The sequence below is a fragment of the Mobula hypostoma genome, chromosome 5, assembly GCF_963921235.1.
Source record: "Mobula hypostoma chromosome 5, sMobHyp1.1, whole genome shotgun sequence".
Taxonomy (NCBI): domain Eukaryota; kingdom Metazoa; phylum Chordata; class Chondrichthyes; order Myliobatiformes; family Myliobatidae; genus Mobula; species Mobula hypostoma.
The window spans coordinates 186,905,542-186,931,860 of record NC_086101.1 but is presented as its reverse complement, the minus strand read 5'-3'; the positions used below and the strand labels follow the sequence as shown (position 1 = coordinate 186,931,860).

The 26,319-nt window shown below is 45.6% G+C and overlaps 1 protein-coding gene across 2 annotated transcripts in view; it reads left to right on the top strand.

Moving 5' to 3' along the window:
- The first annotated feature begins 6,861 nt into the window (after window positions 1-6,861).
- Window positions 6,862-26,319, top strand: part of palld (palladin, cytoskeletal associated protein) — a 452,869-nt gene continuing 433,411 nt past the window's right edge. Inside the window, exon 1 of one of the 2 annotated variants that reach the window (XM_063049510.1) lies at window positions 6,862-7,161. The gene's annotated coding sequence lies outside the window, so the exon portion shown is untranslated. Of the gene's footprint in view, window positions 7,162-7,356; window positions 7,494-26,319 lie in introns of those variants that run through there. The other variant, XM_063049511.1, reaches the window with a different exon arrangement.

Below are 26,319 nucleotides of genomic sequence, written 5' to 3'. Positions count from 1 at the left end.
AGCATGGATTTACGAAGGGGAAATCATGCTTGACTAAACTTCTGGGATTTTTTGAGGATATAACTATGAAAATGTACAAGGGAGAGCCAGTGGATGTAGTGTACCTGGACTTTCAGAAAGCCTTTGATAAGGTCCCACATAGGAGATTAGTGGGCAAAATTAGAGTACATGGTATTGGGGGTAGGGTACTGACATGGATAGAAAATTGGTTGGCAGACAGGAAACAAAGAGTAGGGATTAACGGGTCCCTTTCAGAATGGCAGGCAGTGACTAGTGGGGTACCGCAAGGCTCAGTGCTGGGACCGCAGCTATTTACAATATACATTAATGATTTAGATGAAGGGATTAAAAGTAACATTAGCAAATTTGCAGATAACAAAGCTGGGTGGCAGTGTGAAATGTGCGGAGGATGTTGAGATAATGCAGGATGACTTGGACAGGTTGGGTGAGTGGGCAGATGCAGTTTAATGTGGATAAATGTGAGGTTATCCACTTTGGTGGCAAGAACAGGAAGGCAAATTACTATTTGAATGGTGTCAAGTTAGGAAAAGGGGAAGTGCAACGAGATCTGGGTGTCCTTGTTCATCAGTCACTAAAAGTAAGCATGCAGCTACAGCAGGCAGTGAAGAAGGCTAATGGCATGTTGGCCTTCGTAACAAGGGGAGTTGAGTATAGGAGCAAAGAGGTCCTTCTGCAGTTGTACAGGGCCCTGGTGAGACCACACCTGGAGTATTGTGTACAGATCTGGTCTCCAAATTTGAGGAAGGAAATTTTTGCTATTGAGGGAGTGCAGCAGAGGTTCACGAGGTTAATTCCTGGGATGGTGGGACTGTCATATGTTGAAAGATTGGAGCAACTGGGCTTGTATACACTGGAATTTAGAAGGATGAGAGAGGATCTGATTGAAACATGTAGGATTATTAAGGGATTGGACACGCTAGAGGCAGGAAACATGTTTCCCATGTTGAGGGAGTCCAGAACCAGAGGCCACAACCTGAGAATAAGGGGTAGGCCATTTAGAACGGAGTTGAGGAAAAACTTTTTCACCCAGAGTTGTGGATCTGTGGAATGCTGTGCCTCAGAAGGCTGTGGAGGCCAATTCTCTGGACGCTTTCAAGAAAGAGTTAGATAGAGCTCTTAAAGATAGCGGCGTCAAGGGATATGGGGAGAAGGCAGGAACAGGATACTGATTGTGGATGATCAGCCATGATCACCATGAATGGTGGTGCTGGCTCGATGGGCCGAATGGCCTACTCCTGCACCTATTGTCTATTGAAATGAATAACCAGTTGATGTTTTGGGCAGAGACCCTTCCTCAGAAATTAAAAAAAAATCAATCCTTATAAATTATAATTATAAATTATATATCCACACACTCACGTACACACACATAGATCTTTTTCCAGGTTTGATCATGGACCTTAGCACTGCCTGTATGGAGTTTGCCCTGTTGATTGCGTGGGTTTCCCCTCAGCAAACTGATCTCCCTCCACATCTAGCTGGCAGATTAATCTGTCCCTGTAAAATGTCCCTTGTAAGTAGATGAGGGGTTGCATCTGGGCGGGGGTAGGGGAGTTGAAGGGTGTGTGGGAAGAATGCGAAGAAGGAATTGAGATCAGATTAGGGTAAGTGGGTTGATGATATGCTTGGACCTGGTAAGCTGAAGCAGCTGTAGCTTTCTCCGACTCTACTCAGCTGGTAGAGCAAGGCAAAGGAAATATCAACACAAGAGGTTCTCCAGATGCTGGAGATCCATAGCAACACACACACAAAATGCTAGAGGAACTCAGCAGGTCAGGCAGCATCTCTGGAAAGGAACAAGCAGTTGATGTTTCGAGCAGAGATCCTTCATCAGAACTGCACCATGCTGCCTGGTCTCCTGAGTTCCTGCAGCATTTTGTGTGCATAACTATGATTCCCACCACTGTCTGCAAGGAGTTGGAACGTTCTCCTCGTGACCGGATGGGTTTCCTCCAGGTGCTCTGCTTTCCTCCACAGTCCTAAGATGCACAGGTCGGGGTTAGGGTTAGTGAGTTGTGGGCATGCTCTGTTTGTGCCAGAAGCTTGTACGCTCTTGTGGGCTGCCCCCAGCACATCCTCACTGATCTGATTTGATGCGAGACGATGCATTTCACTGTACGTTTCACTGTTTTGATGTACATGCGACAGATAAACTAATATTATCTTATTATTTTACTGAGTAGCAAAGTAAGCACAGAAAGTTGGCCTGTGGTGTTGTGGCATCCGCACTGGACCTCAAGGCGAGTGCTCTAGGGTTCGAATCCGGCCAGCTCCTTGCACGTTTTCCATCTGTGCTGGGTCGAGCCAGCGACTTGGTCTCGTAAAAAAACAGACAAAAGTGAAAGAGAAACGGCAAGGTTGCTGTCCGGAAGGTGCAGAAAAGAATGACAGAGTAAGAACAGAGAACTAAATACACCCTCTTCCTCTCAGAAGGAAAAAATAGCTGATCAGCTTTCGAGCTCTGTTCTTCCCTCCTCTGAGCTCAGCTCATGACTACCCCTTTAATGATTGAACTTGCTCCTGATACCAGTACAGTCGGTCATGTCCCACTTTCCTGATGCCTAACTGTCCAATCGTTAAAGAGCCATAGAATCTGACAGCTTCTTTGACTGATGGCACAATGCTCCCAAAATAGACCACACATGATTTCATCCCAAGAGCTCTCGATAAGTAACCTCACTGCTGTTTTGGCCCACCAAGCTTTTTATAATTCCTTCTCCCCCCGCCGACCCCCACCACCCCAACAGCTGATACCAAATGCAATTTGCCCTAAGAGTGGGGCCTGTTTCTATTGACTTTGCCCCCTACCTCACCTTCTCCTCATTGACCCAACAGCCTCTATGAAGGTTGCACACAGGTGGTTTGAACAGTCCTGGGCAATCAGAGAGCAATGAGTTAATTTTATGCATTGGCATTCGATCTCTACACTATAGCTGGTGTTATTTTTAAGTTGCTAAGCTTAGGCAGAGAGCAAACTTGGGCTTTGATGTTTTTGACCTCACAGTAGTCTGGAGGTAGAACGGTAATAAAAGGGCTCCCAAAAGTTCATTCCAAAAGCGATCCTGACATCTCTGTCGCCGTTGCTATCCTTCATGGGGCACACTCCCCTACCGTTGTCACATATGGCAAACTAACTTTTCATTTGTCCATCGTTTCCTCTCCAATAAGTTTCTACACCTCTCAGCCAAAAATTCTCCGGGATTGAGCTGGGTTTTATGGTACCACAGTGGTTACGATGTTGGGCCTGTATTTCAAGGCCTTGGCCAACAGACAGTTCGCCATGGCAACCATGGAGAACTCAAATTTAAGGAGCTAAACCTGCTTGTATCGGTAATGGTGACCACAGAATTATTGGATTATTGGTATAAACTCATCTGCTTTCTTCCAGGGAGGAGATTTAGCCACCCCTATCTCATCTGCCCTCTCTGTGAGTGCAAATCCCCCAAACTGATTGACTCTTGGCAGCTCTCAGAAATAGTCCAGATGGCCATTCATTTCAGAGGGAGATGAGAAGTGGACCATTAATACTGGCTTTGCTAGTGTCATCCACTTCCGGGAATATATTAACATTCTGATTTTGAAAATCATTTTTTGAAAGCTTTTAACTTTTGTTAACAATTTTGCATTCAGAAAGAAACACAATCAGAATTTTAAAGACTAAAACACGGCTAACCATTCGTTATCCTCGCACTAAATCATTATCAAGTTTTATGAGGATCAGACCAGAACTCGAGGGACAGAGTTATAAGGAACAGGCTAGGACTTTATTCCTTGAAGCATAGGAGATTGAGGGGTGATTATACAGAAGTGTACAACATTATGAAAGACATAGATTGGGAGAAAGCACACAACCTTTTCCCCCATATTTGGGGAATCAAAAACGAGAAGGCATAGGTTTAAGGAGAGAAGGGAGAGAGGGATCTGAGGGGTAACTTCTTAACACAGAGAGTGATGCATACATGGAACAAGCTACAAGAAGAAGTGACTCACAAAATGCTGGAGGAACTCAGCAGGCCAGACAGCATCTCTGGAAGCAAAGACAGTCAACTTTCAGGCCGAGACATTTCTTCAGTACTGGAAAGGAAGGGGGAAGGTGACAGAATAAAAAGGTTGGGGAGGGAAAAGGAGGCTAGCTGGAAGCGGATGGGTGAAGCCAGGTGGATGGGAAAGGTCAAGGGCTGGAGAAGAAGGAATCTGATAGGAGAGGAGAGTGGACCATGGGAGAAAGGGAAGGAGGAGGGGAACCAGGGGTAAGTAATTGGCAAGGTGAGAAGAGGTAGAAGATCATAGTGGGGAAAAGAGGAAAGGGGGGAGGTTATTTTACCAGAAGGAGAAATCAACATTCATACCATCAGGTTGGAGGCTACCCAGACAGAATACAAGGTGTTGTTCCTGCACCCTAAGGGTGGCCTCATCTTGGCACAAGAAGACATGGTTGGGGCAGGTACAATATCAATGTTTAAAAGACATTTGGACAAGTACATGGATAAAAATATTATAGCAGGGGTTCCCAACCCAGGGTCTACGAACCCCTCAGTTAACGGTAAGGCTCCATGCTATAAAAAATGTTGAGAAACCCAGATTTAAAGGATGTGAACCAAGTGCAGGCAAGTGGGCCTAGCTGAGTGAAGCTTGTTGGTCAGCATGGATGAGTTGGGCTGAAGGGCCTGTTTTGGTGCCATATTAATCTTGACTGTCTGACTCGAAGTTGTATAAACACCCCTCACATGCAGTTGTCCGTTGACTTACTTCATATAAAAATACCATTGTCAATTCTTTCCTCTTCAAGGATGTGGGTGAAAGCAGTGTTTATTACTTTTTGAACTATGTGAGTTGGCTGTGGGGAAAATGCCTGGAATTACTGTACCTATGGGTCAGGCAGCCTAAAAACAAATATTGCAACAGATATTACAACATGGTGACATAGTGGTTAGCATTAATACTTTCCAATGCCAGCGATCCAGGTTCAGTTCCTACCGCTATTTGAGTTTGTACATTTTCCCTGTGACCGCGTGGGTTTCCTCCGGGTGCTCAGGTATCCTCCCACATTCCAGACGCCTACTGGTCAGGGTTAGTAAGTTGCGGGCATGCCATGTTGGCATTGGAAGCATGGTGGGCCGCCCAGCACAATCCACAAATTGTGTTGGTCATTGATGTAAACAACACATTTCACTGTATGTTTTGATTACATGTGACAAATAAAGTTAATCGTCCAAATTTTTTAATCTTTAGGCCAACTTCCCACAGGACAGAGCTGAAGTTGTTGGGCCTTCATGGAAACCCGGCTCTTCACTGTTGTTATATCTGCAGGTAATATTTTAGGTCTACATCATGTTAGAATCATGAAAACAAGAGATTCTGCAGACACTGGACATCCAGAACAACACACACTAAATGCTGGAGGAACTCAGCAACTCAGACAGCATCTATAGAGAGGAATGAACAGTGAACATTTCAGGCTGGGACCCTTCATCAGGTCATTTCAGAGTTATACAATATGGGAACAGGCCCTTTGCAAACACGAGAAAGTCTGCAGAAGCTGGAAATCCAGAGCAACACACACAAGTGCAGGAGGAGCTCAGCGGGCCAGGGGAATGAACAGTCGACGTTTCAGGTCGAGACCTTCTTCAGGACCTTGGCCCAACTCATCCACCATATCTAATTCCATTTGCCTGCACTCGGCCCATTCCTCTATAAACCCTTCCTATCCATGCATCTGTCTAAACTCTTTTGGACATTGTCGAGGTCTGTACATTTGCAGCTTCCTCTGGCAATGTGTTCCATATTCCAAACACAGTGTGCAAAATAGTTTACACTTACACCCCTTTTTCAACATTTCCCCTCTCACTTTAAACCCAGGTACACTAATTTTAGACTCCCTACCCTCTGTAAAAGACTGTGACCATCACTCTATCTGTGCCCCTCATGATTTTATAAACCTCTTGGGATAGCGTTGTGGTTAGCACAATGCTTCTTAGCACCAGCGATCAGGGTTCAATACCCGCTGCTGTCCGTAAGGAGTTTGTACGTTCTCCCCGTGACCACGTGTGTTCCTCCGGGTGCTCCGGTTCCCTCCCACAGTCCAAAGACGTACTGGTTAGCGTTAGTAAGCAGTGAGCATCCTACGTGGATCCCTTATCGATTTGATTTGATGCACACCACTCAGTTCACTGTATGCTTTGACAAATAAAGTTATCTTTTAAACCATTAATCGTGTACCCTTCAGCCTTGTTACACTCCAGGGAAAAAATGTCCCAGTACACAAGAGATTCTGCAGATGCTGGAAATCCAGAGCAACAATACTGGAGGAGCTCAGCAGACTTCTATGGAAAAGAGTACAGCCCACATTTCGGACTGAGACCTGTCGTGATTTGACGCACACGACGTGGTCCTGAAGAAAGGTCTTGACCCGAAATGTCCACTGTTTACTCTTTTCCATAGATGCTGTCTGGCCTGCTGAGTTCCTCCAGCATTTTGTGAGTGTGTGAGCAGTCGACTGGAAACATCCAGTGTTTATTCCCCTCCACAGATCTGCTGAGATCCTCCAGTATTTTGTGTCCATTACTCCTAACCTATCCAGTCTCTTATTAACTCAAGTCCCCTGGTCCCAGTAACATATCTGTGAACTCTTTCCAGCTTCAGTAACACGGTAATTTTAATTAACTAAATGCTAAGTTCCTGCCGCCAGGTTGTTGATTACCACGGACGGATCAGATCTGTTGCATCCCTGACCGGTTTCTTGTCCAATGCACAGAAGCTTTTGTTTGCTAAAGTTTCAGAGGTCCGGCAAACTCCCAGTTTCCAGGCTCCTAAGCGGAGGGAGTCTGCTGCAAGAACTCCTGATACAGGGCATTCCACTGAAACCTGATCCCCGTCTCCAAATATAGACGAGTGCCGGCAGTGACTCCGCGGGCACACGGCAGATGTTAACTGCGGTGGGCCGCTCGCTGCGGTCCCCACGGAGGCTCGGTCCGAGTGCAGGCGCCTGCCGAGAGGAGGGGGCGGGGAGGTGTGCACGGGGTGATCCCCGGCCATCGACGCGGAGGAGGAGGAACCCTCCCAGAACCGCTACCCCCACCTCGCCGACGGGTCTCGGAGCTGCTGGCGGTCAGGACCGCTGCTTCACGTCGAACAGGAGAGGTAATACCCTTTTTAAAGCGGATTCGTCCGTCGGCAGTGGGCTGTAGTGTGGCTCTATCGGCAGCACAAAGCGATAGGGTTGTTGGATAATTCGGGAACTGGGTGTTGTATCCTAGTATCTTATTCTTGACACATAATAAGTGACTCGTTGAAAAGTTTACGTACAGTCTAGACAGATTATTCCATATATTATTACCTGGAAGCAATAAAATGGAAAAGAGATTGCAGAATACAGTGTTTCAGTAAGTATAGTGCAGGCGGACAAATAAAATGCCAAGGGCCGAATCAAGGTAGACCGGGAGATCAGGAGTTCATCGTTCGGAGTGTGAGAGGTACGTTAAATAATCTGATAACAGACGGGTTAGAAACTGCCTTTGAGTCTGGCGGTTCGTGGTCTCCGGCGTTTGTACGTTCCGGGACGGGAGAGGGGAGAAGAGACAATGGCCGGGGTGGGAGGAGAGGGGGTCCTCGATCTTCATGACTCACGAAAGAGCGGGAAGTGTAGATGGAGGGGCTGTCGGTTTGGGTGATGGACTGGGCTGTGATCATATCTCCCTGCCGTTTCTTGCGGTCTTGGGGAGAACAGTTGTCATTACAAGCCGTAACGCAACCGGGATTCAAGGGTTACGGGGAGAAGGCAGGGGAATGGGGTTGAGAGGAATAATAAATCAGCCATGGTGGAATGGCGGAGCATTCAACGGGCCGAATGGCCTACTTTGCTCCTACATCTTATGGTCTTAAGAAATGGAATAATCGATTGAAGCAAATCTTCAGGGACTCGAGAAACGGCAGATACCGGAATCTGGAGCAGCACGCCATCCCCAGACATCCTGAGCCGCAATTTGGGGGTTTCGACACGAAATCTCGACAGTTCTTTACCCTCCTCCCCACCCCCTCGGATGCTGCTGGACACGCTGAGTTCATGCAGCAATTTGATTGTAGTTAAAACCTTAGCTTAGTCAGAGTGAAAAGTTGGCGAATGACTGTGTGGTCCAAATCTATACTTGGCTCAGGGTACAGAGGGGTCCCGGTTCAATGACAGGGAACGTTCATTTCCTTTGTGTTTTTGATTGCAATTCACTCTTTTTTTTTTGGTTTTCGCTGCCTGAAAGCTGATTCAAGGGGAATTTACAAAAAGGGGGTGATTTGCCAGCATCAGGCTCAGTGGGGCTAATGGGAAAGTTCTATATTGTAACCAACAATCTGCCGGAGGGTCCAAGCGATGGATACAGCCCAGCGCATCACAGGCAAAGCCCTGTCCACCATTGAGTGAGTACATTTACAAGGAGCGCTGCCATAAGAAAGCAGCATCCACCATCAAAGACTCTCACCATCCAGGCTATTCTCCCTTCTTGCTGCTGCCATCGGGAAGGAGGTACAGGAGCCTTGGGTCCCACATCACTGGGTTCAGAACAGTTACTGCTCTATAACCATCAGGCTCCTGAACCGGTGTGGATAACTCCACTCACCTCAACCTACAGTCTAGGTGTTAAGGACTCCGTAACTCGTGTTCTCAGTATTATTTTATCATATTTTATTTGCATGATTTGTTTTCTTTTCCATATGAGTATTTGTCAGTATTTATTTCATAGTCATAATAGTCATACTTTATGTATAGTTTCTCACAATTGCATTTCATTATTTTCCTTCCATTAAGGCTGATTCATTTACCTTCTCAACCCCAGTCTCCTGTTTTCTGCCTGTAACCTTTGACGCCCTGACTAATCAAAAACCTGTCAACCTTCACTTTAAATATACCCAATGACTTGGCCTCCACAGCCGTCTGTGGCATTGAATTCCCCAGATTCACCATCATCTGGCTGAAGAAACTCCTCTTCAGTTCGGTTCCAAAGTGATGTCGTTGTGTTCGGAGGCTGTGCCCTCTGGTGCTAGACTCCTCACTCCCACACCAGCACCAGCAGTTATCACTCTTTAACCACCAGGCTCCTCCACCTGAAGGGATAACTTCACTCACTCACCCCAACACTGAACTGATTCCACAACCCATGGCCACTGCAGCTCACATTCCCAATATTATTTATTTACTTATTTATTATGATTTTTTTTTGTACTTACAGTTTGTCTCCTTTTGCATAATTGATTGCTTGTTGGTATTTTGTCTGTGTAACTTTATTGTATTTCTTTGCTCTACTGTGAATACCTGCAAGAAATTGAATCTCAGGGTTGTATATGGTGACAAATACTTCGATAATAAATTTATTTTTAACTTTGAATTTTATTGCCCATATTCTCTACATGTCCACTCTATCTAGGCCTCTCAATATGCAATAGGTTTCAATCAGATCCCTTCTCATTCTTCTAAACAATGCGTACAGGCCCAGAGCCATCAACCACTTATAATAGTGAAATAGAAGAAATCCCTGAGCTTGATGGAAAGTGGATCAAAAGGAGAATTTAATTTAATTTTAATATTTTAGTTTAGAGATACAGCACAGTAACAGCCCCTTCTGGCCATACGAGCCCGTGCTGCCCAGTTACATCATGTGACTAATTAACCTAACTTGTACATCTTTGGATTGTGGGAGAAAACCAGAGCACCCGGAGGAAACCTGTACAGCCAGAAGGAGAACGTGCAAACTCTTACAGACAGCAATGAGGATTGAAACCCAGTTGCTGCTGCTGTAAATGTGTTATGTTTAACCGTTGCGGTACCGTGCCACCCAATAATCAGAAAGTAGCTGAGCGCACATCTGTATGTACTTGCTCTGGAGGCAGTTTGGAGAGGGTTGAATCTGGGCATGAAGGGGTTAACTTACGAAGGGATGTATAACGCTTTGGAGGTGACTTTATTGAGAAGGACTGACAGGGCAAAGCTGAAAAACCTCCAAGCAAGAAACTAGAAACTGGGGGGGGCGGGGAGGGGGGGTCAGAATGAGGGACCATGTGGATGAAAAATTCAAAGTTAAATTACATATATACTACCCTGAATTTTATTTTCTTCACAGTGGTTACAATGTAGAATATGAAAATCTACACACAAAGGCAGACAAACAACCAACGTGCAAAAGACAAACTGCAAAACAAAATAATTATAATAAAAACAAAAAACTAATAAATACTATTGAGAACATGAGTTGTAGAGTCGTTGAAAGTGAATCCATAGGTTGTGGGAACAGTTTAGTGTTGGGGTGGGTGAAGTTATCCACACTGGTTCAGGAGCCTGATGGTTTAGGGTAATAACTGTCCCTGAACCTGGTGGTGTGTAATTCTGTCTCATGTGGTGTAGAGAACATTTGGAACTTTTTACCTCAGGTAGTGTAGTTGTTGAATAGCAATAGTGTGATCGCTTGAGTCAAGTATGATGTTCTCCTAAAGAGTTGTCTCCACGTTGTTAGGATGAATTCCCTTAATGGAGAATGTCTGTGCGCAACTTTGTTTGACATGGGGAGTCTGATGCATGGGCAGCCACTGCACGGTGCTTGACAGATCAGGGTCAGGATCCAGTGGCTTTGAATGCAAGACAACTGACGACCCTTCACGGCTGCAGCCTTCCCCCACTTTCAATGGCATTGTGTGACATCATCTTCTGCCAGCTCCACTGTTGAGGTCTTGATTTGTCTGGAACCTCCCTCTTGACCTGACCGCCATGGGTAAGCCCACCAGGAACAAGGCGCTAGATGGCTAAAATCCAGACAGCATCGCTCACAGGATATCAGGAACTCACAGTCCTCTCCATCTTGGAGAAGGGTTATCGAATATATTCAACACAAAGATTAAAACTACACGGAAGTTAAATGAGAAGTAGAAAGTGGTTTTGAGGCCAGATCTGGATCATGCATGATCCTATTGACTGATGGAGCAGCTTTAAGGGGCTAACACCAGACACTGGAAAAACTTGACATCCATGAAAAAGAAACAGTAAATGTTTCTGGTCTGCAACCCTTCATCAGAACGCAAGGGACTGAATCACTGTCTCTTGTCCTATGTCACCATTCTATCTAAAGGGAAAAATGGTCTTGACTTATCATTCTAGGAGTTGCCATGTGTTAATATACTCAATGGCTACTTAATCAGGTACACCTGTTCATTAATGCAAGTATCTAATCAGCCAATCATGTGGCAGCAACTCAATGCATAAAAGCATGCAGACATGGGCACGAGCCTCAGTTGTTGTTCAGACCAAAAGTGACAATGGGGAAGAAATGTGATCCAAGTGACTTTGATCATGGAATGATTGTTGGTTTATGCATCTCAGAAACTGCTGATCTCCTGGGATTTTCACACATAAAGTCTTTAGAGTTTACAGATTTAGGTGTGGAAAAGATCCAGTGAGCAGCAGCTCTGTGGATGAAAGCTCCTTGTTAATGAGAGAGGTCAGAGGAGAATGGTCAGACTGGTTCTAGCTGACAGGAAAGTGACAGCAACTCAAATAACCATATGTTACAACAGTGGTGCGCTGAATGCACAGCACCTCAAACCTTAAGTGGATTGGCTACAGCAGCAGATGATCGCAAACAGACTCAGTGGTCATTTCACTAGGTATAGGCAGTACCTCATAACATGGCCACTAAGAGAAGGCTGCCATATCACCTTCTGTTACTCTGTTACTGGAGTGTTGGGTTGAAATCTTTTACCAGTATAGCTCGAAAGAGATTGGCAAATTGCTCTGGATTTCCAGCATCTACTGAATCTCTTGTGTTTATCGTAAATTGGCAAATTGGTTTATTATTGTCACATGTACAGAGGTACAGTTAAAAAAAAAACTTAGTTTTGCATGCCATCCATACTGATCTTTTCATTACTTCAGTACATTAAGGTAGTACAAGGGAAAACAATAACAGAATGAAGAATGAAAATGTCACAGTGTGACAAGGAAGTGCAGTGCAAGCAGACAAGGTACAAGCTCATGACAAAGTAGATTATGAGGTCAAGATTCCATCTTATCATACTAGAGGACCATTCAATAATCGGCTGCAATTGGGCAGGGGGTACAGGAGCCTTAGGTCCTACACCACAAGGTTCATGAACAGTTATTACCCTACAACCATCCAGGCTCCTAAATCAGTGTGGACAACTTCACCCACCCCAACTCTGAACTGATTTCACAACTTTCAGACTGACTTTCAAGGACCCTACATCTCATGATCTCGGTATTATTTATTGACTTTATTAGCGTTATATTTTTGTATTTGTACAGTTTGCCTTTTGCACATCAGTTGCCCGTTTTTGTGCATAGCTTTCATGGATTCTGTTGTATTTCCTTGTTCTACTGCGAATGCTTGCAAGAAAGTGAATCTCTGGGTAGTATATTGTGACATACATGTACTTTGACAATAAATTTACTTTGAATTTTGAACATTAGGATAGAAGCTGTCCTTGAGCCCGGTGGAAGGTGTTTTCATGCATTTGTAACTTCTGCCCGCTGGGAGGGGAGAGAAGAGAGAATATGCAGGTTTGGTAGGGTCTTTGATTGTGATGATTGATTTACTGAGGCAGCAAGAGAGTGTAGACAGAGTCCAAGGAGGGAAGGCTGTTTTCCATGATGTGCTGAACTTTGTGCACAACTCTGCAGTTTCTTGTGGCCTAGGACAGAGCAGCGTACATCTGGATAGGGAGATTTTTATGTTTGTATTTCAATGGTTTTATAATTTAGTGTAACGCTGGACGAACTGAGTAGGTCAGGCAGCATCAATGAAAAAAATTATAAGAGTAAAAAGGCGATGTTTCAGGCCGAGATGCTTCTTCAGGACTGGAAAGGAAAGGGGAAGATGCCTGAATAAAAAGGTGGGGAAGGGAAAGAGGCTAGCTGGAAGGCGATAGCTGAAGCTAGGTGGGTGGGAAAGGTCAAGGAGAAGAGAAAAAAAGGAAGGAGGAAGGGAGCCAGGGGAAGTCGTAGGCAGTTGAGAAGTAGTAAAAGGTCAGTATGGGGTACAAGGGAAGGGTGGGGGGAAGGTTTGGTCACCAGAAGGTGAAATTGATATTCGGGCCATCGGACTGGGTGTACCCAGATGGAATACAAGATGTTGCTTCTCCAGCCAGGGGTGGCCTCATTATTATTCAGTATTCATGCAAATGTTCCCCCAGTTCTCAGTCAATTCCAATTGGACTGTAGGATGGTGGGGCAAATAATTATCTCACACTATACCACCGGAGAAATATCTGAAATGCTGGAGGAACTCAGCAGGTCAGGGCAGCATCCATGGAGAGGAATAAACAGTTCACCTTCTGAACTGAGACCCTTCGTTGGGACTGGAAAGGAAGGGGAGAAGAAGCCAGAATTAGGAGGTGGGAGGAGGGGAAGGAGTACAAGCTGGCAGGTGACAGGTGAGACCAGGTGAGGGGGAACATGGGTGGGGGAGGTGACAGGTGAAAGGGATAAAGGGCTGAGGAAGAACGAACATGAGAGGAGAGGACAGTGGACCATGGGGGTGGGGGTTGGGGAGAGAACCCAGAGGGATCTGACAGGCAGGTGAGAAGGGCTGAGAGGGTAACCAGAATGGGGAATGGAAAAAGATGAAGGGAGGGGGAATTCTGGGAAAAAGTTAGAGAAATCAATGTTCATGCCATCAGTTTGGAGGCTACCCAGACAAAATATGAGGTGTTGCTCTTCTACCTTGAGCTTGGCCTCATCCTGGCAGTGGAGAAGTGGACACAGTTCAGTGCGTCAAGGACTGACATGTCGGAATGGGAATGGCAAGTTGAACTCAAATGGCTGGCCACTGGGAGATCCTGCCATTTGCTGTGGACGTGATGAAGGTGGTTGTCAAAGTGGTCCCCAGATCTGTGTTGGGTCATACCAATGGAGAAGAGCCTACACTGAGAGCACCATATAAAATAGATGACACCAACAGACTCACAGGTGAGGTGTTGCTTCACCTGGAAGGACTGTTTGGGGCCATGAATGGTGGTGAGGGCGGAGGAGAAGGGGCAGGTGTAACACTTGTTCCATTTCCAGGGGTAAGTGCTGGGAGGGAGGGATGAGTGGACAAGGGAGTCAGGGTAGAGAGTGATCCTTACAGAAAGTGGAGAGGGAGTGGGGGTAGGAAAAGGTGTGATTAATCATAGGGATGATACTGGAGAAGGTAGGGGTGAAGGGAATGAACAACCAGTGTTATTTCTGGTGTATGTTACCTAGCAACTGCACAAGACATAGGAGCAGAATTAGGCCATTGAAACTCCCCTAATACCACTCCACATACATGATCCAAGAAGTGCAGACGCCAGGGGAGGGCAAGGCTGTGCTCAGAGTGGCTCAGCTCTAGAGCCACTACCTTACAGTTCCAGCAACCTCAGTTCAGTCCCGACCTCTGATGCTGTTGGTGTGGAAACTGTATGTTCTCCTTTATGATTTGTGTGGGTCTGTATCCTGTGCTCCCAGTGCAGTTGCTTCTACATCATCGAGACCAGACATAGATATGGAACAACTTTGTCAAGCTTCTTCTCTCCATCTGCAACAGGCAGAGTTTCCCATTGGCCAATTATTTTAATTCCACTCCCCGTTCCCACTCCATGGCCTCCTCTACTCCCACGATGAGTCCACTGTCAGGTTGGAGGAACAAAACCTCATATTCCGTGCGGTTAGCCTCCAACCTGATGGCATGAACATCGATTTCTCCAACTTTTGATCATTTTCTCTCCCTTCCCTCTTACCCCCACCCCCCCCCACCATTTTGGATCCACTCTTGCCCCTCCTCTTCTCCTCACCTGCCTATTGCCTCCCTCTTCTTCCATGGTCCACTCTCTACTCTTATCAGAGTCTTCCTTTTTCAACCCTTTACCTTTTCCACCCATCACCTGCCAGCTTCTAACTTCATCTGCCCTCACCACCCACTCACCTTCCCCCTCACCTGGTCTCATCTATCACCTGCCAGCTTGTACTTCTTCCCTTCCCTCCACTCCACCTTCTTAATTTCCCTTCCTTTCCAGTCCTGAAATATTGGCCATTTATTCCTTTCCGTAGATGCTGCCTGACCTGCTGAGTTTCTCCAGCATTTTGTAAGAGATTACCAGCATTTGCAGAACCTCTTGTGTTTCCCCTGGATGTTCTTGTTCCTTGTGGCATCCCAAGAGTGTGTGATTTGGTAGGTTAATTGGCCAGTATAAGTTTTTCCTGGTGAGTAAGTAAATTGTGGCGTTTCGTGGGGGTGGGAAATAAAATGGGGTCAGTGTGAATGGGCACTTGATGGTCAACCTGGAGAGGTTAGAGGCAAAAGTTAGTTTTGGGATTGTCCAAGCAACACATACAAAATGCTGGAGGAACTCAACAGGCCAGGTAGCATTTATGGAAAAGCGTAAACAGTCAACATTTCTGATGAAGGGTCTCAGCTCAAAACAGCGACTGTTTACTCTTTTCCATATTTGCTACCGGACCTGCTGAGTTCCTCCAGCATTTTGTGTGTGTTCCTTGGATTTCCAGCATCTGCTGATTTTCCCATTTTTGAAATTGTCCAGTTGTCGGAGGCATAAAATGAAGGTTGTGAAATTACGTCCTTAGAAGTTCAGTAATGGATGCTGTTCCTGGGCCATTGGCACAAAGCTCAGAGTGATAAACGCTAATTGAATCGTCTATTCTGTGCCTTTACATGCTCCCACTGTACTTTATCAGGGCTTAACATCAGTGACCACAGTGAACGTGCATGCAGGTCAGTGATTTTGCTGAGTGACTGAGTGATGTCAGAGTTATTTGTAAGTCCCTAGTCCAGAGCTGAAATAGCCATGATTTGTACAGGCTTGCCAAAGAATTCCCCCTTGGGTACAAGGCTCTGCAGGCTACTAAATTAGAAGGAGCTGGCAGTGGTCTAAAAATTACTGTGCCCATGAATAACAAAAGTAACGCAAGTCACTAGAGTGTGATGCCATAAGAGCTTAAAACATACTGTAGGAACAGAATTAGGCTACTCAGCCCATCGAGTCTGCTCTGCCACTCCATCAGGGCTGATTTATTACCCCCTCAACCCTGGCCCTTTGAGCCGCACCGCCCAGCAATCCCCTGATCTAATCCTAGCTTAATCACCAGGCAGTTTTACAACGACCAATTAACCTGCTAACCGGTACATCTTTAGATCGTGGGAGGAAACCAGTGCACTCGGAGGAAACCCACACGGTCACAGATAAATGTACAAACTCGATACGGGCAGCGGCAGGAATTGAACCCGGGTTGCTGGTACTGTAAAGCGTTGTGTTACCATGCTGCCCCGTAACCTTTGATGCCCTTACTAATCAAGAACCTATCAACCTCCACTTTAAATATACCCAATGACGTGGCCTCCAAGGCCAACTGTGGCAATGAATTCCACAGATTCACCACCCTCCTCCTAAAGAAATCCTTCCGCATCCCTGTTCTCAAGGGACATACGTGTATTCTGAGGCTATGCCCTCTGGTCCTAGACTCCCCCTGACTGTGCTGATGATCCGGCGTTGTGAGTTAAATCTAGCAGCGTCAGCCACCAAGTTAATCAGTTGCTGTTTAAGACCCCCCACCCAATTCAGCCATGTCCACATGGTCCAGATCTGGAACGAGCTCTCAGAGGAAGTGGTTACAATTACAGTATTTAGAATATACAACATAGAACATGGGCCCTCTGCCTACGATGTTGTGCCAGAGGAAAGGTCAATACCCTGACACAGTGGTGCCAAGATAACAACCTCTCCCTCAATGTCCAAAAAAATCAAGAGAGCTGGTTGTGGATTACAGGAATGGGGACAGGCTCGGCCTGATCAGCATCAATAGGACTGTAGTTGAGAGGGTGAGTGGCTTCAAGTTCCTCAGTATACACATCACTGAAGATCTCAGCTGGACTCTACATGTCAGGTTTGTGGCAAAAAAAAAGCACAACAGCATCTCTTCCATCTCAGGTGACTGAAGAAGTTCGGCATGAGCCCCCAAATCACCAAGACCTTCTACAGGGGCACCGTTGAGAGCATCCTGACTGGCTGTATCACCACTGATACAGGAACTGCACTGACTTAATGCGATGGATTCATAACGCAAAGATTTTTACTCCGTCATGTTGTGGGATGGATATAAGATTTAAATAAATTCAATCAATATAAATGTACTCCATGATCAATCTAACCTTTCCCTGCTGCAGAGGCCATAACCTTCCCTATTTCTTTCGTCCATGTGCCTATGTAAGACTATCTTCTTGTTGCTGTTGGGTGCCACTGAGTCGTCGTTGATTGATAGCTACCCTATAGATAGTGTAGTTGTCCATAGGGTTTTCAGTAGATTGCCCGGTCTTTCTTCTGTGCAGATACTGCTGCTGGGACCCAGCTAGATTTGAACTCAGGACCATCCGCTTCGAAGTCTAGTGCCAAAGCCATTACACCACCGACGCTCTTAAATCTGTCCCTTAATGAATCTGCCTAGCCACCACCCCTGGAGGTTCTGCACTCCCAGTACTCTGTGTGCAAAAAAATCTACCTCTGATATTCTCACCTATACTTTCCAACAACCTTAAAATGATGGCCTCTCATATTAGTCATTGAGACCCTGGGGGGAAAAAGACACTGGCTGTCCACTTTGTCTATGCCTCTCAATCATGTACACCTCTATCAAGTTGCCTGGCATCTGATGTTATCGCTGCGTTCCATGTCTCTACTTGCTGGCGTTGTATGCAGTTCCCTGCTACCACATTAGCACAGTCTACATCGCTCCTTACTCAGAACCAGTTTTAATACTGCTGGCACACATCCTGACATTTGTTCTTTCGTGGTAGCGGTGCATTGCAATTCATAATAATAAAGCTATAAAATATATAAAAAATGAAAATTAAATAATTAGTGCAAAATGAGCAAAGTCATGAGGTAGTGTTCATGAGCTCATTTTCCTTGAAGAAACTGTTGCTGAAACATTGAGTGTTTATCTTCAGGCTCTTCTACCTTATCCCTGATGGTAGCGATGAGAAGAGGGCATGTCCTGGGTGATGGGGGCCCTTAATGATGGATGCTGCCTTTCTGAGGCATCACCTTTTGGAGATGTCTGTGATGCCGGGGAGGCTCGTGCTCAGGATAGATCCGGCTGAGTTTGCAACAGTCTGTAGCATTTTCCAATCACGTGCACGATCCTAGTACAACTACAAGGATAAGGGCACCTAAAGCATGGGAATATCCTCATCTACAGGGCATGACACCCAAAACTCTGACAAACCTCTATAGGTTTGTGGAGGAGAGTGTATTGACAGGCTGCATCATGCCCGATTTGGAAGCACTAGTTCTCAAGAAGGGAAAAACCTACAAAAAGTAATGCGTACAGCCCAGTCCATTCCTCTCAACCATTGGGCACATCTACGTGAAACACTGTCACAGGAAAGCAGCATCCATCAGCAGGGACACCCCTCCCCACCCCACTATCCAGGACATGCTTTTTCTCGCTGCTGCCATCAGGAAGGTGGTACAGGAGCCTCAGGATTCACACCACCAGTTCAGGAGCAGTTATTACCCCTCAACCCTCAGGCTCTTGAACCAAAGGGGATAACTTCACTCAATAAATCTATAGAATAATAACCATAACAGAATCAATGAAAGTCCACCCAACTAGGGTATTCAACCAGATGCAGAAGACAACAAACTGCGCAAATACTAAAAGAAGAAATAATAATAAGTAAATGGCAATAAATATGAGGAAAATGAGAGGAAGAGTCCTTGAAAGTGAGTCCACAAGAAAACTAATCTCAGGGTTGTGTATGGTGATATATATGCACTTTGTTAATAAACTTGCTTTGAACTTCGAATCTTGTTTTAAGAGACAGTTGGACAGATACATGGATAGCCAAGGTGTAGAAGATTGTAGGTCAAACACTGGAAAATGGGACCAACTTGATTGGGCATCTTTGTTGGCATGGACCATTTAGGCCAAGGACTTGTTACCATGCTGTGTAGTTCTATGATGCTATGGAGGTTGCCCCCCACACCGCACTCCATCCTGACCTGGAAACATAATTGTCTAATTTTCACTGTCACTGGATCAAAACAAAAGCTTTGCAGAGCCAGCTGCAAGATCGGGGTTCAATTTCCATCCCCCCCCCCCCCGCTGTCTGTAAAGAGTTCGTATGTTCTCCCCGTGACCATATGGCTTTCCACCCACACTCCACGGACATAGGTCAGGGCTAGTGAGTTGTGGGCATACTATGTTGCCGCCAGAAATGTGGCAACACTTGCGGGCTGCCAAGCACAATCCTCTCAGATTTGATTTGACACAAATGATGGATTTCTCTGCATGTTTTGATGTACACATGACAAAGATAATCCTAAACTCAAGCACTGCAGTGGTCAAAGACAGCTTTCCACCACCTTCTCCAGGGCAACGTAAATAGACTATTAAAATGCTGGCTCAGCCTGCAAAGCCCATGCCTCTTGAATGAATGTATTTTTTTATAAATTGTCCTTTCAGTCCATCACATCCATGTTGACGTTTGATCCCATCTACATTACTCCCATTTGCCCACATTAGCAAGGGTCCTGTCATTCAAGGACTTCACAACTAATGTTCTCAATTTCATCTGTCTATCTAATTATTTATTGTTGAGGTGTGTGGTATTAGACTCCAGATACCTTACTCTGACCCTGACATCTAGTGTTCTTCTCCCGAGAGCTTACACCTTCTCCGTGAGCTCCTGCACAGAGTTCCTCTGGTGCTCCAACATCCCAAAGACGTTCCAGTGAGCTCAACACCTCCTACATAAATGCCAAGACTGCTGATTGGTTACCCCAGTAGGTTCATTGGCTGTTGTATGTTACAGTGCCTATAAAAAATATTCACACCACCACCACTCCCCCCAGAAGTTTTCGTGTTTATTGTTTTGCAACATTGAATCACAGTGGATTTAATCTGGCAACACACATAAAAGTTGCTGGTGAACGCAGCAGGCCAGGCAGCATCTCTAGGAAGAGGTGCAGTTGACGTTTCAGGCCGAGACCCTTCGTCAGGACTAACTTCCTGACGAAGGGTCTCGGCCTGAAACGTCAACTGCACCTCTTCCTAGAGATGCTGCCTGGCCTGCTGCGTTCACCAGCAACTTTTATGTGTGTTACTTGAATTTCCAGCATCTGCAGAATTCCTGTTGTTTGCAGATTTAATCTGGCTTTTTTGACACTGATCAACAGAAAAGGCTCTTTCATGTCAAAGTGAAAACAAATTGATCTAAATTTATTGCAGTTATTAAGCACAAAAAATTGACTGCATAATTACTCACCCTCTTCAACTAAATATTTAGCAGATGCACCTTTGGCAGCAATTACAGCCTTGAGTCTGTGTGGATAGGTCTCTATCAGCTTTGCACATCTGGACACTGCAATATTTCCCCATTCTTCTTCACAAACTGCACAAGGTCTGTCAGATTGCATGGGGATTTGTGAGTGAACGGCCCTTTCGAAGTGCAGCCACATATTAAGCCATTCCTGTGTAGCTTTGACTTTATGCTTGGGGTCATTGTCTTGCTGGAAAAAAATCTTTTCCCAAGGCACAATTTCTCGCAGACTGTATCAGGTTTTCCTCCAGGATTTCCCTGTATTTTGCTGTATTCATTTTACCCTCAAACCTCACAAGCCTTCCAGGGCCTGCTTCAGTGAAGCACCCCCACAGCATATCGCAGCCACTACCATGCTTCCCAATGGTGATGCTGTGCTTTTGATGATGTGCAGTGTTAGGCATAAACCAAACATTGTGTTAAGTCTGATGGCCAAAAAGCTCAATTTTATTTTCATCAGACCATAGAAGCTTCTTCCAGCTGACTTTAGAGTCTCCCACGTCTTCTGGCAAACTCCAGGCAAGATTTCATGTGAGTTTTTTCCCCCCAACAGTGGCTTTCTCATTGCCACTATCCCATAAAGCTGTGACTGTTGAAGCAGCCGGACAAAAGTTGATGTATGCACAGTCTCTCCAACTCAGCTACTGAAGCTTGTAACTCCCCCAGAGTTGTCATAGGTTTCTTGGTGGCCTCCCTCACTAGTCCCCTTCTTGCATGATCACTCAGTTTTTGAGGATGGCCTGCTTTAGGCAGATTTATAGCTTTGCCATATTCTTTCCATTTCTCAATGATTAACTTAACTATGCTCCAAGGGATATTCAGTGACTTGGAAATTTTCTTGTATCCATCTCCTGACCAGTGCTTTTCAATAACTTTGCCACAAGTTGCTTGAAGTATTCTTTAGTCTTTATGGTGTAGTTTTTGCCAGGATACTGACTCACCAGCAGTTGAACCTTCCTGATATGGTTGTATATTTACTACAGTCAATTGAAACACCTTGACTGCACACAGGTGATCTCCATTTAACTAATTGTGATTTCTAAAACCAATTGGCTGCACCAGTGATGATTTGGTGTGTCATATAAAAGGGGGTGAATACTTATGCAATCAATTATTTTGTGTTTTATATTTTTAATCAATTTAGGTCACTTTGTAGATATCTGCTTTCACTTTGACATAAAGAGTCTTTTTCTGTTGATCAGTGTCAAAAAAGCAAAATTAAATCCACTGTGATTCAATGTTGTAAAGCAATAAAACATGAAAACTTCCAAGGAGAGTGAATACTTTTTATTGGCATTGTACCCTTCCGTGTAAGTTCATAACAAAGGAATCAAAGGAGAGATGATGGCCATGAAAACAGAATAAATTCAGTGTTACTGGGAAATAATGAGAAAGGGAGAGGGTTGATGGGATTGCTGTAGGCAATCATAAACACAAGAGATTCTGCACATGCTGCAACACACACAAATGCTGGAGGAGCTCAGCAGGTCAGGCAGCATGTGTGGAGAGGAATAAACAGTTGATGTTTTGGGCTGAGTCTTGATGAAACATTGATTATTTATTTTTCTCCATAGACTCTGCCTGACCTGCTGTATTCCTCCAGCATTTTGTGTGTTTTACTCTTCTGGGAGCCATCGTGAACTCTTTCTGTGCAAAATAATTTCCTAATGTTTGATAGTGTATGTATCAACACTAATCCTTGAGCCTATTCAATGAGATCATAAAGTCATTGAGTCACAGACATACAACAGGCCCTTCAGCCCTCTGAATCTCTACTATCCATTACCCATCCATTTATACCCCTTCATGCTCTCATCTTGCTGCTGCTATATGGAAGGAGGTACAGGAGCCTTGGGTCCCACACCACCGGGTTCAGGATCAATTATTACCCTTCAACCATCAGGCTCCTGAACTACGGTGGATAACTTCACTCACCTCAACACTGAATGGATTGCACAATCTATGGACTCCCTTTTCAAGGACTCTTCAAATCAAGTTCTGAATATTATTTATTTATTGTATTTGTACAGTTTGTCATTTTTTGCACTTTGATTGTTTGTCCATCTTTTTGTGAGGTTTTTCATTGATTCTAATGTGTTTTTTGTATCTACCATGAATGCCCACAAGAAAAATGAATCTCAGGGTAATTAGTGTATGGTGACATCTATACAGCACAGTTTGATAATAAATTTACTTTGTACTTTGAACTTTATTTTCATCTTGGGTCATGGCTTCATTTACCATGACTCTACTTACCTCTTCTCCTACGTCCTCCCAAACGCCTGCCGATCAAAAGCATTTCAATGAACAATGGGCTAAGAGCCAAGTTCTTCCCGAGAGATAGTTGCACGTTTCTCTCAGCTTTCTATCCTCACATTTGAAGGATTTAGACTCTGCTGGCCTCGCTGAGCCGCGGATACAATGAGGCGGCCTCTCGGGTCCTTCCTCTCCTCAGTGGTGGTGATCTGGCAACACTTCTCGAGCCATCCGCTGAGAGTTCTGTGCTCCAGTGACTGGGGTGGGATTTCATCTAGAGCCTTCTGTCTCAGCTGAATCACAGCTGACACCCCGGAGAGAGCAGCTGCAATCTATTTCCTGAATTGTTCCACAGAGCCAACGAGAGGGGAGATTCTGTCCGACTAACTGGATTGAATTTTTCATTTGAAGGAATAGCAGGCGGGGGCTGTGCGGTTGATGTAGCCCTCGTGGTGAGTGGTTGAGTCGTGCTGATCTGTCAGAGAAGAAGTCACACAAAACACTGGAGGAGCTCAGTGGGTCAAGCATCATCTATGGAAGGAAACGGACTGTCGATATTTTGGGTTGAGCCCTGTCATCTGGCACAGTGGTGTACCAGTTAGCATAACACTTTACAGCACCAATAATCATGAATCGGAGTTCAGTTCATTCCATTGTCTGGAACTTACTTACTTACTGCTCATTACACCACTGACATCTAGGGCAGCAGTGAAGGTCCTCCATCTCTGGCGGTGTTCAGGGCTTTCTTCATTGTGCTGGAAGATTCCTCTCGGTTTTCACCGCTGCCAGTCATTCAAGTCCTTGGTGGAGGCTCAGGAGTACCATCGCGCTCAAATGCAGAAGGATTCTTCATTGCTGCCTCCGTAATAATTTTGTTTTACCATCAGGGTTATTAACTCTGAGCTGTACCCCTAAACTTGGAGGATCAGTGGACCAACCTTAGTCTGGTCTCTACCCTTTGACCTGTTTGGTGTGGGTGACCCTGCCCAGAACCAAAGCATAAAGCCCTGACTCCAGCCGATGTAGCTCTCCAAGTCATTGGGGCATGCAAGCCTCCAAACCCTATGGTCCTCGTGGAGGATCATCTGTAAGGAGCTTGTTTATTTTCCCCTTCACTGTGTGGATTTCCTCGGGATGTTCTGCTTTCCTTCCACTTTCCAGTACAAGTTAGAACGAGTAGATTGTGGGCATCCACAAACAAGAGAAAATCTGCAGATGCTGAAAATCCAAGCAACAACACACAAAATGCTGGGCGAACTCAGCAGGCCAGGCAGCATCTATGGAGAAGAGTAAATGTTTCGGGCCAAGACCCCTCATCAGGACTGATGAAGTTATGGGCATGCTACATTGGTGTTGGATGCATGGAGACACTTGTGGGCTGCCCCAGCACATCCCCAAGTGATGTATTTCACTGTATGTGTCCATGTTTCAATGTACATGTGACAAATAAAACTACTCTTTCATCTGGACTGAAGGATATCTACTTCCCTCCATGGTTGCTGCCTGACGCACTGATTTCTTCCAGCATCTTGTAGATTGCTCCAGGTTCCAGCATCTGAAATCTCACTTGTGCCTCAAAGGGGAAATCACCTGATTTAGTCTTCAGTAAGGCCATAGGCAGGGTTCCACATTCCACAAGTGGGTCTAGGGCAATTTGGCAGATTGGATTTGAACTTGTCTTGGTGATAGGAGGAGGATTGGATGGTGGGGTGGAGATACGTCTCTACCAAAGGAGGTGTAAGGTGGTCATATAAGCAGCTGGTACATGTCACAAGTCCTAGTTATGCAACCACTGACACCAGGCAGGATAGCGGGAAGACCATGATCATCTACGTCATACGAATAAGCACATAATGATGAAGATGATAGGAGGAGGGACAGGAGAGAAAGATTGATTTTGTGATTAGTAATTAGCGATTTGGTCAGTAGGGATCTGCGCTGGGATCCTTGTTGATTAATGACTTAATTCTACATATAAAAAGAATGAATGGCGAGTTTGTGAATGACATGAAAATTGGTCGATGTTAATAGTAAGGGTGGTGGTTTTGAGTTACAGAATGATATTGATACATATAGGAGGGAGTTTGAAAATCTGGTTGAATGGTATCACAACATCAACCTCTCACTCAATGTCAGTTTGGTTATTGACTACTGGAGGAAGAAGTGGGTGGGGGGGGGGTGGAGAGCGGAGTCCGTGAGCCAGAACTCATTAGGGGCTGGGAGCAGGAGAGGACTAGTAACTTTAAATTCCTTAGTGTTATCATATCAGTGATTCAGCCCTGCGCCATTACAGAAAGGCATGGCAGCACCTCTACTTCCTTAGAAGTTTGTGTAGATTCAGCACGTCACCTAAAACTGACAGCCTTCTATAAATGCACAGTGGGGAGTATCCTGACTGGTCTCGTCACAGCCTGGTGAAGAAACACCAATGCTCAAGAATTTAAAAGCCTACAAAAAGTGGCGGATACAGCCCAGTCCTTCACAGACAAAGCCCTCTACACACCTACAATGAGCAATGAGCACTGCCACAAGAAAGCAGCATCCATCATCAGGGACCCCCACCATCCCGGCCATGCTCTCTTCTTACCGCTGCCATCAAGAAGGGGGTACAGGAGCTGTGGATCCCCCACCACCAGGTTCAGAAACAGGTGGCCCAATAGGTTCAGTAGGTAACACACATCAAAGTTGCTGGTGAACGCAGCAGGCCAGGCAGCATCTCTAGGAAGAGGTGCAGTCGACGTTTCAGGCCGAGACCCTTCGTCAGGACTAACTGAAGGAAGAGTGAGTAAGGGATTTGAAAGGGGGAGGGGGAGATCCAAAATGATAGGAGAAGACAGGAGGGGGAGGGATGGAGCCAAGAGCTGGACAGGTGATAGGCAAAAGGGATATGAGAGGATCATGGGACAGGAGGTCCGGGAAGAAAGACGGGGTGGGGGGGGTGACCCAGAGGATGGGCAAGAGGTATATTCAGAGGGACAGAGGGAGAAAAAGGAGAGTGAGAGAAAGAATGTGTGCATAAAAATAAGTAACAGATGGGGTACGAGGGGGAGGTGGGGCATTAGTGGAAGTTTGAGAAGTCAATGTTCATGCCATCAGGTTGGAGGCTACCCAGACGGAATATAAGGTGTTGTTCCTCCAACCTGAGTGTGGCTTCATCTTTACAGTAGAGGAGGCCGGGGATAGACATGTCAGAATGGGAATGGGATGTGGAATTAAAATGTGTGGCCACTGGGAGATCCTGCTTTCTCTGGCGGACAGAGCGTAGATGTTCAGCAAAGCGGTCTCCCAGTGGGGGGGACGAATGGACAAGGGAGTTGTGTAGGGAGCGATCCCTGCGGAATGCAGAGAGAAGGGGGGAAGGGAAAGATGTGCTTAGTGGTGGGATCCCGTTGGAGGTGGCGGAAGTTACGGAGAATAATATGTTGAACCCGGAGGCTGGTGGGGTGGTAGGTGAGGACCAGGGGAACCCTATTCCTAGTGGGGTGGCGGGAGGATGGAGTGAGAGCAGATGTACGTGAAATGGGGGAGATGCGTTTAAGAGCAGAGTTGATAGTGGAGGAAGGGAAGCCCCTTTCTTTAAAAAAGGAAGACATCTCCCTCGTCCTAGAATGAAAAGCCTCATCCTGAGAGCAGATGCGGCGGAGACGGAGGAATTGCGAGAAGGGGATGGCGTTTTTACAAGAGACAGGGTGAG